Source organism: Varroa jacobsoni, unplaced genomic scaffold (genome assembly GCF_002532875.2).
Source record: "Varroa jacobsoni isolate VJ856 unplaced genomic scaffold, vjacob_1.0 scaffold_1092, whole genome shotgun sequence".
NCBI lineage: Eukaryota > Metazoa > Arthropoda > Arachnida > Mesostigmata > Varroidae > Varroa > Varroa jacobsoni.
In genome coordinates this window covers 555648-571641 of record NW_019213994.1, presented here as the reverse complement: position 1 = coordinate 571641, position 15994 = coordinate 555648, and the positions used below count along the sequence as shown (strand labels likewise).

At 45.0% G+C, this 15994-nt stretch overlaps 1 long non-coding RNA gene across 2 annotated transcripts; it reads left to right on the top strand.

The window, feature by feature from the left end:
• The first annotated feature begins 775 nt into the window (after window positions 1-775).
• LOC111266507 (uncharacterized) lies at window positions 776-4000 on the top strand. Of its 2 annotated transcripts, XR_015313485.1 has the most exons (4): window positions 776-1792; window positions 3231-3442; window positions 3553-3684; window positions 3913-4000. It is a non-coding gene; the product is annotated as an uncharacterized LOC111266507 (long non-coding RNA). The 2 variants fall into 2 exon arrangements; XR_002684128.1 differs by lacking the exon at window positions 776-1792 and having other exon boundaries at window positions 1890-3442.
• The last annotated feature ends 11994 nt before the right edge of the window (window positions 4001-15994 follow it).

Here is a 15994-nt window from a genome sequence, read left to right as displayed (position 1 = left end):
ATGTATCAAATAATGGTGTCGCAAACTCTGAATTCGATCCTCATATATCCTATTCAATTCTTATTTAATCCTATTTAATATCACAGTGTTACATCAGTCTATACATACATGCACTGCCTAATGCTAACCTGTTTTTACCACAGTGCCTCACCTTCGTTCAACAATGACCTAAGCCACCACCCAAAGAGGACAACATTTTAATATGACATCGTCACGCAAAAACAACGTTGCCGGCAAAGCAGCTACCAGACATCAACGATAATCAAACATTTACGACGAAACGGAGGCGTAAATTTGGTCGCAACACGGAGTTCCATTGTTCCTCAACACGCGTATATATATATATATACACGCGTGTATATAGATAAGACATACACATATGGAGTAGCAGGTAATATTAGACAATCACAAAACTGAGTCCATTTGTGCTAGTCATTGCCGTCGTACGATTCGCGCCATGTTAATCGTGTGAATTTTTTACCTATCCTCTATCGTCCTACCTTGTTATTGTCTATCGAGCCTACATCTGACTACCAAAAGGCCAGCGCCAACATTCGTTGCTACTAAATATACGTACGTAGATAAGTCGCCTTTGCGATGATTATCACAGGAACTGTTACCGCTAGCTGACTAGGGCCTGCTGCAACTACGTGTATTAGACTAGAATTGATAACACCGCTACGACCAACATCAATAGAGCCTAAATATGACGACAACGACAAGAAGGCAGCCAGCCAGTCGGCTTTCGCGCGGACGCCCGAGCCGCTGCTGCCCTAGATGCCGTAAGCAATGCGTAATCCGTCATGCCGAAAAGCATCGATCTTGAGCATGCACGGCCATTGTAACCACTCATCATTATCAGCATGGCCATCGTTTTCTTCGTAACAAAGCTACAGTCGTAGCCGTAGTAGCAAGCATAGTCAATATCCCACAAGTACTTACAGTAGCGTTTGCTCTCTTTTGTGAATGTTGAAGCGTTATTATTATAGTCGATGCAGCACAAGGAACGGGAGCAGCTACAACAGCACGACGGCTGCCAACGGCAACGGTAACAAAGATATCGAGGATAGCTGCTACTGCTGCTGCTGTTGTTGTTGTTGTTACGGCTCATAAGTTCACTGAGAAACTTTTTGAGGAATTTCTATTTGTCGTAAGTGTCCTTATCTTTTCGACTCTCATCCATTTCGTTTTGTACTACTGCACTTAATGCAATAGTTTTTGTCCCACTCCTCCCACGAACCAGTCTCCGGCCTCTCCTGCAAACGCGATCTTCATCTTCTTACGCGGTCGTTTCTTACGTTTGCGTTCAGCTCCTTTTTGAATGGTTCCGTCGCCAATGCACTCTGTACCTTCGTTTGCAGAAGCTCTCTTGCCTTGTTCCGTCGGCGAACAGCAGGAGCAAGCAAAAACTGATCACCAAACGTTGTCGAAACTGCAACAGCGTTAGCAACGAACTTATCGACTGGAAGCAGGAAACAACAAGCGAAGAGAAAATGCACAGAAAGGAATCAGACATATCAGATATATCTGCCCTTCTTTAACCGTCTCGTTCCCTTTGGAAGTCATTACAGGCAATGAAGACGCGTGCTCGCACTGCCGTCATTTTGACGACGACAATCCTTCACTAACGCTATGCACAGAACATGCAACAACACGTATCGATTTGTTGAGCAAGCGCTCAATACATGTGTACAAGCATGCAGACGCATTATCTGTCATCGGCACCTATAAGGCAATCACCTCGTGTTGCTGACCAACCTGTGAACTGAACTTGTCAATGGCTGAGTAAAAGGTAAAAGACGATAAGAGGCCAATGAAAGGAAGGTGAAGCCTTGCACTTTGCAACAACGTCAGCGTTGCTGCTAGCGCAAATAAGAAACCTCGTACGTGAACCCTGCACGAACCAATTTTAGCCGCTTGATAGTCCTGTAATATTTCAGGGTATGAAACATACCATTAGTAGTAGCAGAAATTTTAGCGGGTGCTGTTACTTTACCAATTAGTACCAATTCTTTCAATTGTACTTATTGCGATATTAGATCAGTGTCTGGTATGTCTTGTTGTCTTCGTGAAGTCTCGAGCAGTATATGTAGACGCGCGAAGGCCGGCTGATGACGGAGTCATGCGGTCACGACTTGTAACTAGACCACCATGGAGCTCGCTCTTCAAGTCAGTCGTCTTTGTGCAATTTTTAGGCAAAATTTGATAAATGACCAAAAAAAAACGGCGCGTGTTTTAATCTTATCAGATTCGGTAGTTGAGAGGAATTACGTGACACTTAATGCTGCTATACCCTTCAGCTCTACCAAGCAAGTGTTACTGCATTCACAGAAATAGACCAGATATATATATATAGTTGCTATGTTATCTATGGACGTCACAGCATTTCGCCCCCAATCGTACTGACGACATATTTAGATACGTATGCAGATAAAAATTATGCATAGCTGAACATTTCCTGTGAATTAAAATCCTCACGCGTATATATGCGACGTCCGAGATTCTCCGTTCTCAGAACGATAGGCATATCACCGTGTACTCAGTACTAACAGGTACTTGCATAGTTCATCACTGTAGTCTCGCTGCGTTACATGCAAATGTCCAAATGATGCCCCCGAGTCATTTGTGCTCTGCTTGTTTCCGTTCTGAATACGAAAAGGTTGTCCGACGAATGTTTGTTCTTGTTTGTCGTACATAGCATTACCCAACATGCGGATATACAATTAATTGTAGATAGAGAGAATTGGCCTTCTGTATTAGTGATGATGACTTGGCCTTTGCTAAGGTCGTTGTCGAAGGCAGCGGCAGTGACTCGGAAGGACGCCAGTCTTAACTCACCGTCACTCGACTGGAAGAGGGGTGAACGACGACGACAATTGACGTCTACGCCGACAACGATAACAAAAAAGCAACGACCAAATGAACGCCAGTTGCTATTGTTATTTTGTAGTATTATGTATAGTAGACATTATAGATACAAACATATATCAATGCGTACTGCAGCTTAGAAGTGGTCGCTGGTCTGCTAGCCCCCTGTTACATATTCAACCAAAGAAAGAAAAGATAAGATGAAGGAATAGGCAAGCACAGAAGCAGCGGCAGTGGTAGAGCCGTAAACGTGTAGTAATCAGATAGATAATAACTGGAGGGAACACCATTGTAGCAAGTGCTTTTGGGTCCTTACTTCTTTATTTGCCGTTTTCCACTGCCGTTTTCCACTGCGCCCACAGCTAATGGTATCGCCGCTGCCAACGTGATGCTAAGCGTAACGCTTGGCTCATTCCAAAGGATGGAAGAATATCGACAAGCCAAATCAGGCCAGGCAAAGACGATGGAAAACAACGCTGGTAAGGAAAATGAAAGCGATTACCAATAGAGACCTCTAATCAGAAAAGACGTCACTGCGCTTGTTGCTTTTCATGCTCGCCCTGTATTATATATGGTACGTATACTGTAGATTTGCTTATTGATATAATAGATAGAAACTGTTTTCACCGATCGTAGCACCGGTGGAGAGGTAGCAAAAGTTTCCTTTACCACTTTTTTTTTTAGCAATAATAAGATAAGGAAGCTGGCTGGCTAAAACTGACCGACTTCTCCTTCTGCTGCCTCGAATCCTTAACTGCACACGATACGAAGAGGAGCTCCAACTCTTTCGAAATGATTGCAGATGTATATACATGTGTACGTACAACTACATGCATACGTCTTCTTCGTTTGAATTCGCCTAAACGTTTTTTAGAATTGAGTAATGGTAATTAGGGCCACAGTCATTAGAATAACAGCGGTAATCACTAGTAATTCAGCGAATAATAACGGTCTTTTATGTGTAATGTATAACATAAAGTATGTGTTTATCTATACAACATGTTAAATGTGTGTTCTACATTTTCATGTGTTTGTCCAATCTAGGAGACCAAGTAATGGATACATTAATTGGAATATTTCTTCCGAGTATGTGTGTGAAATAAACATATAGGATCTTCTTCTTCACGAAGTACCTTCGTTGTTGGTTCGTTATTACATATCGGTGCGATCCGCGTCGCACGTTCGAAGATTCTGTTACGAAATCAATTGCTTTGTTAACGTTTAATTCTCGGGAGGATGCATGTCTTGTGCCATCGGATTCTGTAGATTTATTATATGATGTTATATAATTTGATTCGATCAGCTTATTTCATTGAAATAGTACAGTAGTTGATGTTGAATCAGACTAAAATTTGGTCCGGCGATCGCTTGGTGGCGATGTCGATCCAGAATGGGCTTCCAGGTAGGATGATGGCTATAAAAAGTAAAGCTGCATTCATAATATACTGGCCCAGAATATTAGGCCATAGACCATGAACGGCGTAACTTAGGAGTTCAGAAAATGTAGCTTCTAGCGCACGTAGAGGACCAAATCACCTCTCACAGTGGCAATACTCAGAAGTGGAACATTTCGTTACCTACGCGTTCTAACGGCTAGCTATATGTACTCCAAATATACACGCTAGAATAACTACAAAAAAAAGTCATTTTATGACAGTTTCTACACAGATACCGAGACGTTTTAACCGGCTATGAAGTTACACTTGTAGAAAACTCCGATACCATTATACTACGATAGGAATCGATATAATCTTTCAAAGCTTCAAAGAGTTCTACGCACCAAATGGAAAAACCGCTCTCGTGACGAATGCTCCCATGATTTCTTACTGCTATGCACACGTCGATCAAATCGATTTTGACCCAGAGGTTTAATCAACTGGTTCGGTCAGCAATTATTTGTGAATAGAAATAGGCTCCGGAGGTACAACGTCTGGGGCATTTCAAGAAATTTTGCTATCACTAGGAAATAATGTAGGTTGGCCTCGCATCATTGGCGATGGACTACCCGAAACCGGCGGCCCCCGTCGCTCGATCTCGGCCACGCCATCGACTAGGGTACCACATGCAGCAGAGTAATATTTACTCGAGATCGATTACAAATATTTGAAGGGAGGGCCGAACGATTTGTTTCGTCCTTTTCAAAAGGATAATACTGAAAAGAGCCTAGAAACTCCACAACGAGTTCTCTACTGTTCTGCGAATGATCTTGTATTCAATGTATTTGCCATCTACTAGTGCTATACAGATTAGGAAGACGAGCGTGGATGTCATTCCTTGGGTTTCTAGCGAATATCCGGCTGCGTGTCGTGTGTTAGGCGATCGATCGATCGATTGTGTGTAGGTAGTATGCGTTAGGAAACAACGTGAAGCCGTCAATTGGTTCGCTGTTGACTGGCACTATAAATTTACATGGAGCGTGCACATTTACGCGACTGCCGCTCGGAACGAGTTGTCGACACGCGCGCAAAATAGCATAGCCTTGACGTTTTGAACCAGGGTATAGGTACGTATATAAATAGTGTTCATAACGACTACATTGCGGTAACCTATTCTTCTACGTAAATGAATGCGCTGAACAGTCGTATGTAAGTATGTACGGGTATATGTGAACGCTCAGATGTGCTTACCATAGGAAGTTAGTGGCGAAATTTAGTTAGCTTAAGTAGACAGCATCTCTGCGCCACCGCCCCGCTTCAGCCAGTGCAGGTCTTGTCTAGATGCAAGTGGCAGTCGTCGAAGCTGCCTAACTAGGCCTACCCTATGTCACACGCCGATATAAACTCGGAAGCGGTGAAAGCAGTATGCTGCTTTTGTCTGTCTCATCACTTGCGGTTGTGTTTTGTACGGCTAGAACGAATGGAAGCGCAGTCGGTTAGCTGGGGCTTCTGCTCTTGGCGTTGTTTGCAACAATTCGTCGGCGACAATTGCCAAGCAAATCTTCGCTGTGGCTCCAGCCCCAAAAGCCGACCTGGCAAAGCCTTCGTTCTGCCACCTTTTCTTCCCCTTTTGTTATAGTGCCCAATCTCGTCTCTAGTGTTATTTCCGCTCAACGAAGAAAGAGACAAAACCCGCGCAATCATTGGTGCTACCCCTACGCCGCCGCCCCTGCCGTTGCTCTTGAGTCGTTAACAAGGTTAACATTCGGGTATTGAAGGGAAACGAATGCGAATACAAAAAACGGCAGGAAGGGGGCACGAATGATGGTGGCTTCGACGGTGCTGGTGCACTTGCTTCATTCTCAGCCCAGCCTCTGTTTCCCCTTCCTTGCTATGGCGCTTCCAACAGATAGCAAATACTGACGTTATCGCTATACTGTGGAACTTGCACGAAGCTGCAGTGGTAGGGGTCTAAAGGAATAGTTGATGGGCGCCGGTGTCGTCAAGGGAGCGTCCTCTCTCCTTTCTTTTAGAGTCTTCGTTTTCCCTGAACAACTCGAAGCAACGCACCCCCCTTCATCCCTTTCAGCAGTATGATGGGGCGGGGAGCCGAGGGGCTCTGTGAAGAGGCCTCAGGAAGGTAGTGCAAAGCCCCTAAGGATACCATACAAGGGCTTAATTGCCACGCTGCAACCGGAGCTAGAAGAGCGCATAACAACAGCACATGTCGCGCTGCCCTGAAAGGGGAGCAGGAGGACATGAAGACGCACTCGAGCCCTCCGGGCTACTCACACTTACACAGATACGCTCACATGCACTTTTACGCAGACAGACTACACGTGAACGGACAGACGGACGTACATGTACAGGGAAGAACATAGGCGCCAGCACTTCCAATGAATGACCAAGAAGTTGGTGCGTCGACCGGTAGTGGAACAGCCGTGGCCACGAAGGCAAAAGCATTTACAAGCTGAGTGCACGCCACAAGAACTGCGTGGCCGCAGTCAATGCACGAAGCAACGAGCAAAGTAGCAAGAGATGCGACCAGGAGGAAGAAATCAGCACTGAGAAAGAGCAGGTAAAGAAGCAAGAGAAAAGCAGGAAGTTGAGGTTGCTGAAACCTAGCATAATTGGAGTTGAAAGAATTTCGCTAGCCTGTACATGGGCCCCCCACGCCCACTTAGTGCGTGAGTGGGCGCGTATGTAAAAGGCAAGACAGATTTCTTTTTCGTTCATTGAAAGCAACAACGACAAAAACGATGACGACAAGCCATCCTAGACTCATTCAGGGACGATCGACAGGCTCAACGCCTGTCTTTGCAATCACTGGTGCAAGCGGCAGAACAGCAATGGCATGTCTCTAGATCGGTCGTCTACGGGTCTCCCTGCTGACTCTGTATATGAGTGTATGTGTATACATAAGTAAGATTGCCTGCCTGACAGTGCTTGCAATGCAAGCCCACGCAGCATCAACCAATCCAGCTGGCGTCAAGGTAAGCAAAGAACTGGGCAGCTGCGGCTGCTGCTACCGCTTATGATGCCGCTGTTGTTAATGTTTTCGTCGTCGTCGGTGGTAACGGCAGCAGCACTGTCTAGGAGGAATGGAAAACTGAAGGGTCTTGATAAGGAAAAAAGGTATCGGAAATTCTGAGTTAAAAGGAACTCTTTGAGGCAGAACAGAGATGTCGTTCCAGTCTACCTTAGTTTTTCCAGAAACAAGGCCGACTATGTGAGCAGGTGATAAGAAACTTAGACATCGCCGCTACTGAAGTTACTTTCTTGCCTAGAGATGCCAGCTGGTTTCATATGCGTTGTGCACCATTTACTCGGTTGCATGATCAATGCAACCGAGGGAAGTTATGGGCTGATGACGTAGTGAACCAACCAAAACCCATCCTTATGGCCAGCCCTAGCCCGGTGGTGGTTAAACAGCCAATGATGGTAATTCTAAGCTAGTAGTGGTCCTGAACGTTTGGATGCTTCACTGAATAGCTAGTGAGACATTATCTGCCTACCGGTCTGTTAGTCCCTGTACACCTTTTGTTTTTCGTTCTATCTTCTACATATACGTAGGAGCACGGACGAGGAGGGTCTTACAAGTTCCGCTGCCAGTGCGGTGCGGGCATGGGCCAACGTGCTGGAAACGTCATACGTGCGTCATCTAGAGTAAGCTGCGCGAAAGTTGTGTTTTCGAAAGGCAACTAGCCCGTAACTTGCGTACTGCTTTAACTGAAATATCAACTCTTCATGACGCTATGGCCTTCATTACCCAGCTGCATGGACGAGATGAATCTGTAAAGGTATATCAGTCCGTTCAATATGTATATTCCATACAGAAAACGCATAAATATACGGAGGCTGATCAAGATCAGTTTGTTAAAAACTAAACCATCAGTATCATTTCTTTTTTACTTTCCTGCTTCGTCAGCATTCACCGAAAACGTATATCTTGTAATGTATTCGTAACTACCCGAATGCCTGGGGTAAACAAAAACTCACATGGCAAATTTGTATCAAAAAAAAACCCCACAGGGCGTAGTTTCGTATACTGAACACGCAAGGAAAAATACTTTCATACTTACTGATGTACGCTTTCGATTCGAAACCTATTGACTTTCTTTTCCGCTAGAGAAAAGCAGTAACCTTCAGGTCGTCCGCATGTTTTTCATTTTTCAACACATATGTGTATATTACACGTTAGGCAATAGTAAAGCAAAGACCCAAGAAAAATTCAAGACAAACCGTTAAGGGATCGAAATGGTTTTCGCAAACGATGGCTATCTTTGTTAGTATTAGACTTTGTTGACTGTTAAATAGCCATAGAATCGAAGAGCATTATTGTATTGGAGTGCGTATCAAATTTTCGAGTTGTTTAGTGGTAATCAAGAGAAGCGCGCGACGCTGCCTGCCCTGACGTTACCTAGCTGCCCCAGAAGAAGCAGCGGCGCGATAAACGACGGTACTTCGAACTTGAAAACGAACCCGTCATCGAAGGTGTCTACATCTGGAAATAGATGGTTTTTATTATTACTACGGTCTTCACAAGACTCAGAAACATGTACAGGTACAGAATATTGTTGTATCGTAAAACGCAAATTGAAAAATCGATCTTGAATAGGGTTTATGTGTAATAGATATAGAATCATCAGACAGAAATATATACCTAATTTTTTTGCCACTCGTAAGAAAAAAAAATTGGGAACGAACGGCATAATGACGAATGTTGTGTGTAATGTATAATGTACAAAATGTCTACATTTCCTTTGTATGCAAAGTAATCAAAGTTTATTTAGGCTGTATTACGGGAATGTAATATTTTCTGCTCTGAAATTTTCATGTACAACTAATGACCGAGGTATGATGGAAAGCCTATCGTGATGGGAGTCATAACTCTAAAAGCAGCAAGAACTTGCATCGAATATCGACGTAACTTACGAATGTCCTCTACGCGCAGAAGGGTTACTGAAACCAAATCATAACCTCTGTCTCTGGTGTGGAAGCCATCGATGCCCACCGTCTCAAACGAGCCTTCACGGTAACCTCCGTGAACAATCGTATACAACATTAGTAACTATCAAGCTATCATTATCCATCTAGCTTAGACAGGCCAAACCTTTGTAGCCATGATCTAATGGCTCCCAGTATCAGACCATATGCGGACAACGAAACTCGGTCAGAGTTTCCATGTTTTCAAATTGTTGTTACTAACGGCATTTGCGCAAAACACATATAAGAGCACCGTTAATGGAGAGCCTAGTCAAACTACTGTCAGTATTTTTTTTAAAAAGCTGTTAATTTCCTTGTTGGCATATCTAAATGTAGACTTCAGAACATCATTAACATTGCTACACTGGCGGCGAAGACTATATGTAGCTTCTGTACCGGCCGCCGCAGCTTAAAGGTTACAGAAAAATGTTGACCGTCTACGGTCAACGGAAATCTAAAGAAACCGCTCGCACACATTACGAACACATAACACATGCAAAGATGTGTGTGTGTGTTACATACCCCCCCCCCCCCCATTGCTGCTGTTCTGGTAATAGCTAACTGTGTTTTCTAGCGGGAAGCAGTGGTAACAAGTAATGTCATTGTTGTCATTCCCGTAGACCTTTTTTTGCCACGGGCGCTAGCCACTTCGTTGGCAAGACGGTGCGTTATTGCAAAGGCAATGTCACATTCGGAAGCGGTTTTACTATTAGTATTTCAATTTACAATAATAAAAGTACAGGACTCCGTACTGCTGGTTAGGAACATCAGTAGCTGATGCAACCTAAAAAATCCACTCATTCGTATGGTTAGGTCGTTGCGGAAAAAGCGTAAGTGCATCATTAGAGGGATGCATCCCGTGGACGCTGCTGTTTGTCCATCCGTCCGTCTGTCTGTCTGGCGGGCTATCGATAACGAACGACTAACCTGCTACCTCGTTGCTAGGATATCAACGACTGGCGTTGAGAAGCAGGCGTGAATGGCAAGCAACAAAAGCTCAGTGGCAACAGCTACAGCTGCTCAATGTCCGTAGGTGTACTATTTGGCCGGCATCACTCACTTTGCAGACTGAATGAAATAGTTAGTGATCCTGTGACAATCGGCACGCACGAGGTCGACAGAAAATTTCAATGGGAGAATCAGTGAAGGGGGGAGCATGTGTGAGACTACCGCGCTACTTTGTAATGAAAACGCATGTACCGTGTGTACGCAGCTGGCTTGTCGTTTGTCTACAACGCGTGATATTTAAGCCCATAATAGGTGGACGGGCACAGTATTTGCAACGAAAACATAACTTACTAAAACTATAACGGTTAACCAACATATTTAACCGTATATGTACATATGTACAGCCTTGCTTGATGGCAACTGATGCACACTGACTGGGCATTCGCGAAAAATATTGCTTACTCATGCGTTGCAAGAGGTTTAGTTACAAAGCGAAGCTTCGCAAGAAGTTCTGAATTTATCAAAAGGAGGCCTTATTGTACATGGCCCTAGTGGATATTGGTTTAAAGTTCGACATCGCTATTGGTGATCTCAAACGTAAATTGCCATATTCATTTGACAGCGTCACAATCGCCTGCCGTACTAACATCAATAGTGTTCTGTGTGTTTCAGGTAAGGGTCCGTCTCGCCTGACAACGTAGCTGTAAGTACTGTGATAAACCGCTATATAGGTGCCCTGTCTATTGTAGACGTTTCGTAAATGAGGTAATTATTATACTACGCCACTTTCCATAGAAATCTATCCTGTGTGTCATCTTATCATTCAGTAAATAGTGTCGATTATAGTTCTGACCTGCTAAGGTTACGAAGTGGTAAGGCCAATTCGATGCTATCGTATGATTTACAAAGATCGAGCAAATAAAGTAAACGGGCGTTGAGTTCCTTATGAACGCGGAGCCTTCACGGACGGACGTTCAATAGCATTTGACGTACGTTTCGCCATACTGTCCAGTCTTTGTTGTTATTAGCAGATAGCCATATCGAAGTGATCAACGACTCTCGCTGCTATCACCTAGAGCAATGCAGGGTGGCCATTATAGTCAACTAAAATAGCGTACGACAACGAGGCCAGCATGAACATCGACAGCGTACTAAAGCTGAACAGAGCAAAATTGTACAATAACCCTTGCCGCTGCCGTCGATCCTCGTCCATTGACTGACTCGAACCCGTAAGAAAATCATCTTACGTTCGACGGCTGCGTTGAATAAACGGCCTCCTATGTGCATGGCTACTGCGCGAGGTTACAACCAACTTTCGTTGAACTTCTTTTTCAGAAAAAGCGTGCCAGAACTAAGCTGACTTTAAGCTATCGTAGAAATGAGAAAAGCTTGCTCTAATATATATATATACACGAGCTTCTTTTTCGGTGCGGCGCGGCCACCTCGATGATAGCAACGCTTATGACGCCGCCAGCAGCGTTCATGGCAATGATGATGGTACCGAGGAAGAGAATGAAATCAACGGGTGACGCCAGCAGCGAACTATGACGTCGCCGATGGCCTCGTTATATTGACTGCCTGCTAGTGTGAATGGATGCTACTTTCGAAAGATCAACTGATATTGTAATGGTAGTAGTAAAAGCAGAAGTACTAGTATAAGTGAGGTTAACAGCTGTGGCAATAGTAGTCCCCGAACTTAATCACGATACGTGTTTCTCACCAGCTCATGCCGTTGGTTAGCAACATAATTCAGTTTCTAATACATAGCCCGTCGCCATGTACAAGCTGTTACACGCGCATACATATAAGATGATAGGGATACTTTGGTGTGGCATCACAGATGCTAAATACAATACTCACAATGTCAAATTTTGCCTGAAGTAATTGTGAAGTACACCTCGGGCTACTGCAACATGTCTACATGATATACAATGGAATATTGTCCTGCGATAGTTTAGCAGAGCTTCGACTTCAACTGGCCGACGGCAGTAACAATGGCGACGCGGATCGTTCTGTGACGTTTATCCGTCGACTTGGGATACTCGGTCACCGGCCTTTATCAATTTGCGGGCACGTTGTCACTGTGCTTGTTTTGATATGGTCAAACACAACGACGAATGAACGCCCTGCAGGCACGATCGAGTCCTACCTCACTTGCTCCAGGGTCGCTGTGCCGAGATCGTTTTAGCCGGATTTTTTTAGCTAGCTTGCCGCTCCCCTCTTGTTCGTCTTTTTTTTTTTCGCGTCCGCTGTCAGCATCGGCAGAAGCAATCAGTTGCCGGCCAAGTACTGTTCCAGCGGCCACAGTGGCTGTACTGCCATCAGCTCGAGCGGCGCTGTGCGAATTCGCCGGTGAAGTCTTCGGCGTTGCCGCTGTTGTTGTTCTTGTTGTCGTCGTCGTCTTTGTTGTTTTGTATTACGCAGCTCCACTATCGGCCTGGCCTATCTGAACGTCTATTGCGCATGATTGTGGCTATGGCTCCTGTCATAGCTGTGGTGATTTCCAGGGAGGAAATAAAGCCTTACTCCAGAACAACACTTTACCTGATCTGCCAGCGCAGATATCAGCGGCTGGGCGCGCAACCGAAATCCGACAGGCGGAGTTCGACCCAGTAGAATAAATAACACAATCGACAGCGGCGACTACAGCAATCGGAGCCAAAATAGCGACAGTCGCAAGAGACCGACAACGACGTTATCGCTCCATGGCGCGGGAACGTCTCGATCGGCGCATTTCGTCGGGCTTCAAAGTAGTCAGCACCACTAGCGTCAACGCATCAGCAGCGATTGGTTCTGTTTAATCTGGAGATGCAATTCTTCGCGTAAACAAAGCGCTACCTCTAGCGCTGTCGCGGCGGCCGTTACGGCGGCAGTCACCGTTACGGTCGCCATTCGTTTGGACCTGCTCTGCTCTCCCTCGATAGTGACAGCTCGCAATTTTTCTCTCGTTTTTCTCTATCCCGAGATCTGCAGGCCCATATCTGCCGCATCTAACCGCTATTGGTATAGCAGGACATGGACACCAGCCAGAACAGAGAAGTCAAGTCGACGAAAGGGGATTGCAATGTCGTTAAATTAATGGTGGTAACGACTATTATCGTTAAACAACATGGAAGAGTGCTTGATGTTGTGCACTTGTTTGTCTATTTAATAACGACAATGTCAAACCATTCATCTTGAGGCTAAGTGGTAAGAGCGCGGTCCAGTCATGCCTATCGCTGGCGACATGTTTAATTGTGTTGACTTTTTTTGAGCCGTCGTTACTGCCGCTGACCGACTGACTGATTGATTCATTAACGGAGCATTTAGCTAAATGCTCGTTCTGACGCTGCGCTGTCCTTGCCTTATGGATACTCAGGCGGCGGCAGCAGCAGCAGCAGCAGCAACAATAGTGCTTAAACGGCGTAACAACGGCAAAGAACCCACGGCAACAGTAATGTAACAGACCTTGGAATCACGTAGCTATTCTTTGCAAAGCATCAGTTGGTTCGTCGACAAAAGAGGGCACTGCCTATTTTCTATAGCGTTGCCTGTCCTTAACCTCCGGTCCTCGGCTGCGTTCAGAGAACCCCAATGTTCATCCTATAGTATTACTATTACTATTTGCTTTCCGCACGTGCTCCAGGCTGCTGCCTATACTCGCTGGTTTTCTCCGATACTGCTGTTATTTGCCTTATTGGTTACTTTTGTCATTGCATTCGTTGCGATTGACGAGTCTCGTGCCATTCGACCGTTATTGTGTGTACTATACGTATAAGGTACCGGTTTTGCTCCAAGAGCTCAAACACTTCGCTACCGCGTATACGCGTAGAGCCAACAGTGGTGATTTGTCGGCCAAGACGGCTTCCATTACAATCGTAGAGATAAAACGGCAGCCAACCAGTTTCAGCTTATTCTTTCGTCGTATTTGTGCCAACTCTTATGTACAATATGATTGCAATCGAAGAGCCGCCGATTGCTAGGAAGTTATACGTTAAAGTGGCCTCGCCCTCAGAGACAGCCACTCCCACTTGTCGATGACTCCGCTGCGTCATCTGCTGCCTACGATCGACGGCGTTTAGCGATGAATGCTCTACTGCTACGAAAAAAAAAACAAAAATAAGCGATGCGATCCATCGTAAGAGCTCATCCGCCATCCTCAAGGGTAGTTTGAACAGCTTGGCCCACACACGAAAAAAATCTTTGCACTACAGTTTCATGATTAAATTAAAACTAAACAGAACTATGAACTTGTCTTCTAGCTAGGGCAAGCGTTCGCACGTTTCCCACGCGCAGAGACCTTACATAATTCCACTAGGTGGGTTTAACCAGTGGCCCATGTGTGTGACGAAGTTGAAGAGCAGTGAATCATGCAAGCAGCGTGCATACAAGTGTTACTAAAGAAGCTGATCAAATTATTAAGTGGAATTTTGCCTATACACTGCTAAATGTATTTTCATTTTTGGTTGTTGTCTGGGCAATCTATGGTAGTTACAAATCTCATGTCCGTTTTATATGGAAACTAACAGATGCTCAATTGTTGTCTCAACGTAGACGTCAGGAACGCACGCCTAAAATCGAGCTACGATTCTACCGTTGATGTCGTGCCACCACACTAGGCGTTTGTTTGAGTCTGATGACGACACGGATGGTAACAGCGGATAATAATAACTCAAGGTAAAGTGGTAACATCTCGTTGATTGATCACCTCGTTGATTATTCGTTCCACGATTCAGATGACAAGTAATAAAGAGAGCAATACTTTATGCTGTAATTAGCAGATTTTCGAGTTGATTGTACGCAAGGGCGTATGTCAGGACCTCCGCTTAAAGAAGTATCGCCATGTGTGGGTGGACACGGCGCCTGCAGAGCGGCACTTGAGTCGAGCCGCTTTTAGACATTAGCTGGCTTGCGTACGTTTCTATAGCTATTACCAGGGCCACACCTATACAAATCGATGCAGATCGATCAAAGATGTGGACAGTAGACGAGGATCAAAGGGACAAAAAGAAAAAGCTAAGACAAGGAGACAATGCTGTGCGATGCAAGCGAATGGGTCTATGCGCAGGTGATAAGAACAATCAAGTGCGTCTTGGCTCATCCAGCACACCGCTAGCTGGGTGCTTGCATTTTTAAGGCAGATGAACTGCGTTGAGAGGCTAGCTAGCTAGCTAGGTAAAATTTGTACTAAATATGCTAGTGCTACAATAGCCGCTCCTGATAATTGTGCAAAGGCAAATAGTACGGCGATGGCCAGCCCGATCAAGCCAGGCACTCCGTCATAATTAAACGTCTGATCAAAGTAATGCCTGCTTTGTCACCGCTACCACCGATTCCAACATCTAAAGGGCCGAAGAAATTATGACAGACTTTATAAACGATAAACTCGTTGCCAGGCGACTGTACCAGCAGAGCATGCTAGATGGATACCTTGATTTGGGTTACGTCGTTTGCTAGCTCTTATCGCTCGTTGTCGCCATTGATCGTACGTTCAGGACCCCCTACCAGTGTCGCGCTCTGCCCTCAAATGACTTGGCGTTTTAGCAATTCACCTGTTTGCCCCGTGATTTTCGTGCTCCATCCATTACATGACCTGAGACAGCACGAGCTGTATGTTCAATTCGTGTTCGTTGTTGCTATCTTCTCGTTGTGCAATCTTTTTCCTCTTCTGCAATTCTGACCCTTACCCTGATTCACTCGTTTTCGCTCTATTTATTCCTTATCGGAGATCTTCGATAGCTTTCGTTTTGTCTTCATTTAGATGTGGAGTCCTAGTAGTGGCAATCCAGATCAGTGGTGACCATGATGTTATGGCGCTGTTTGATTGTTTTTGCTTG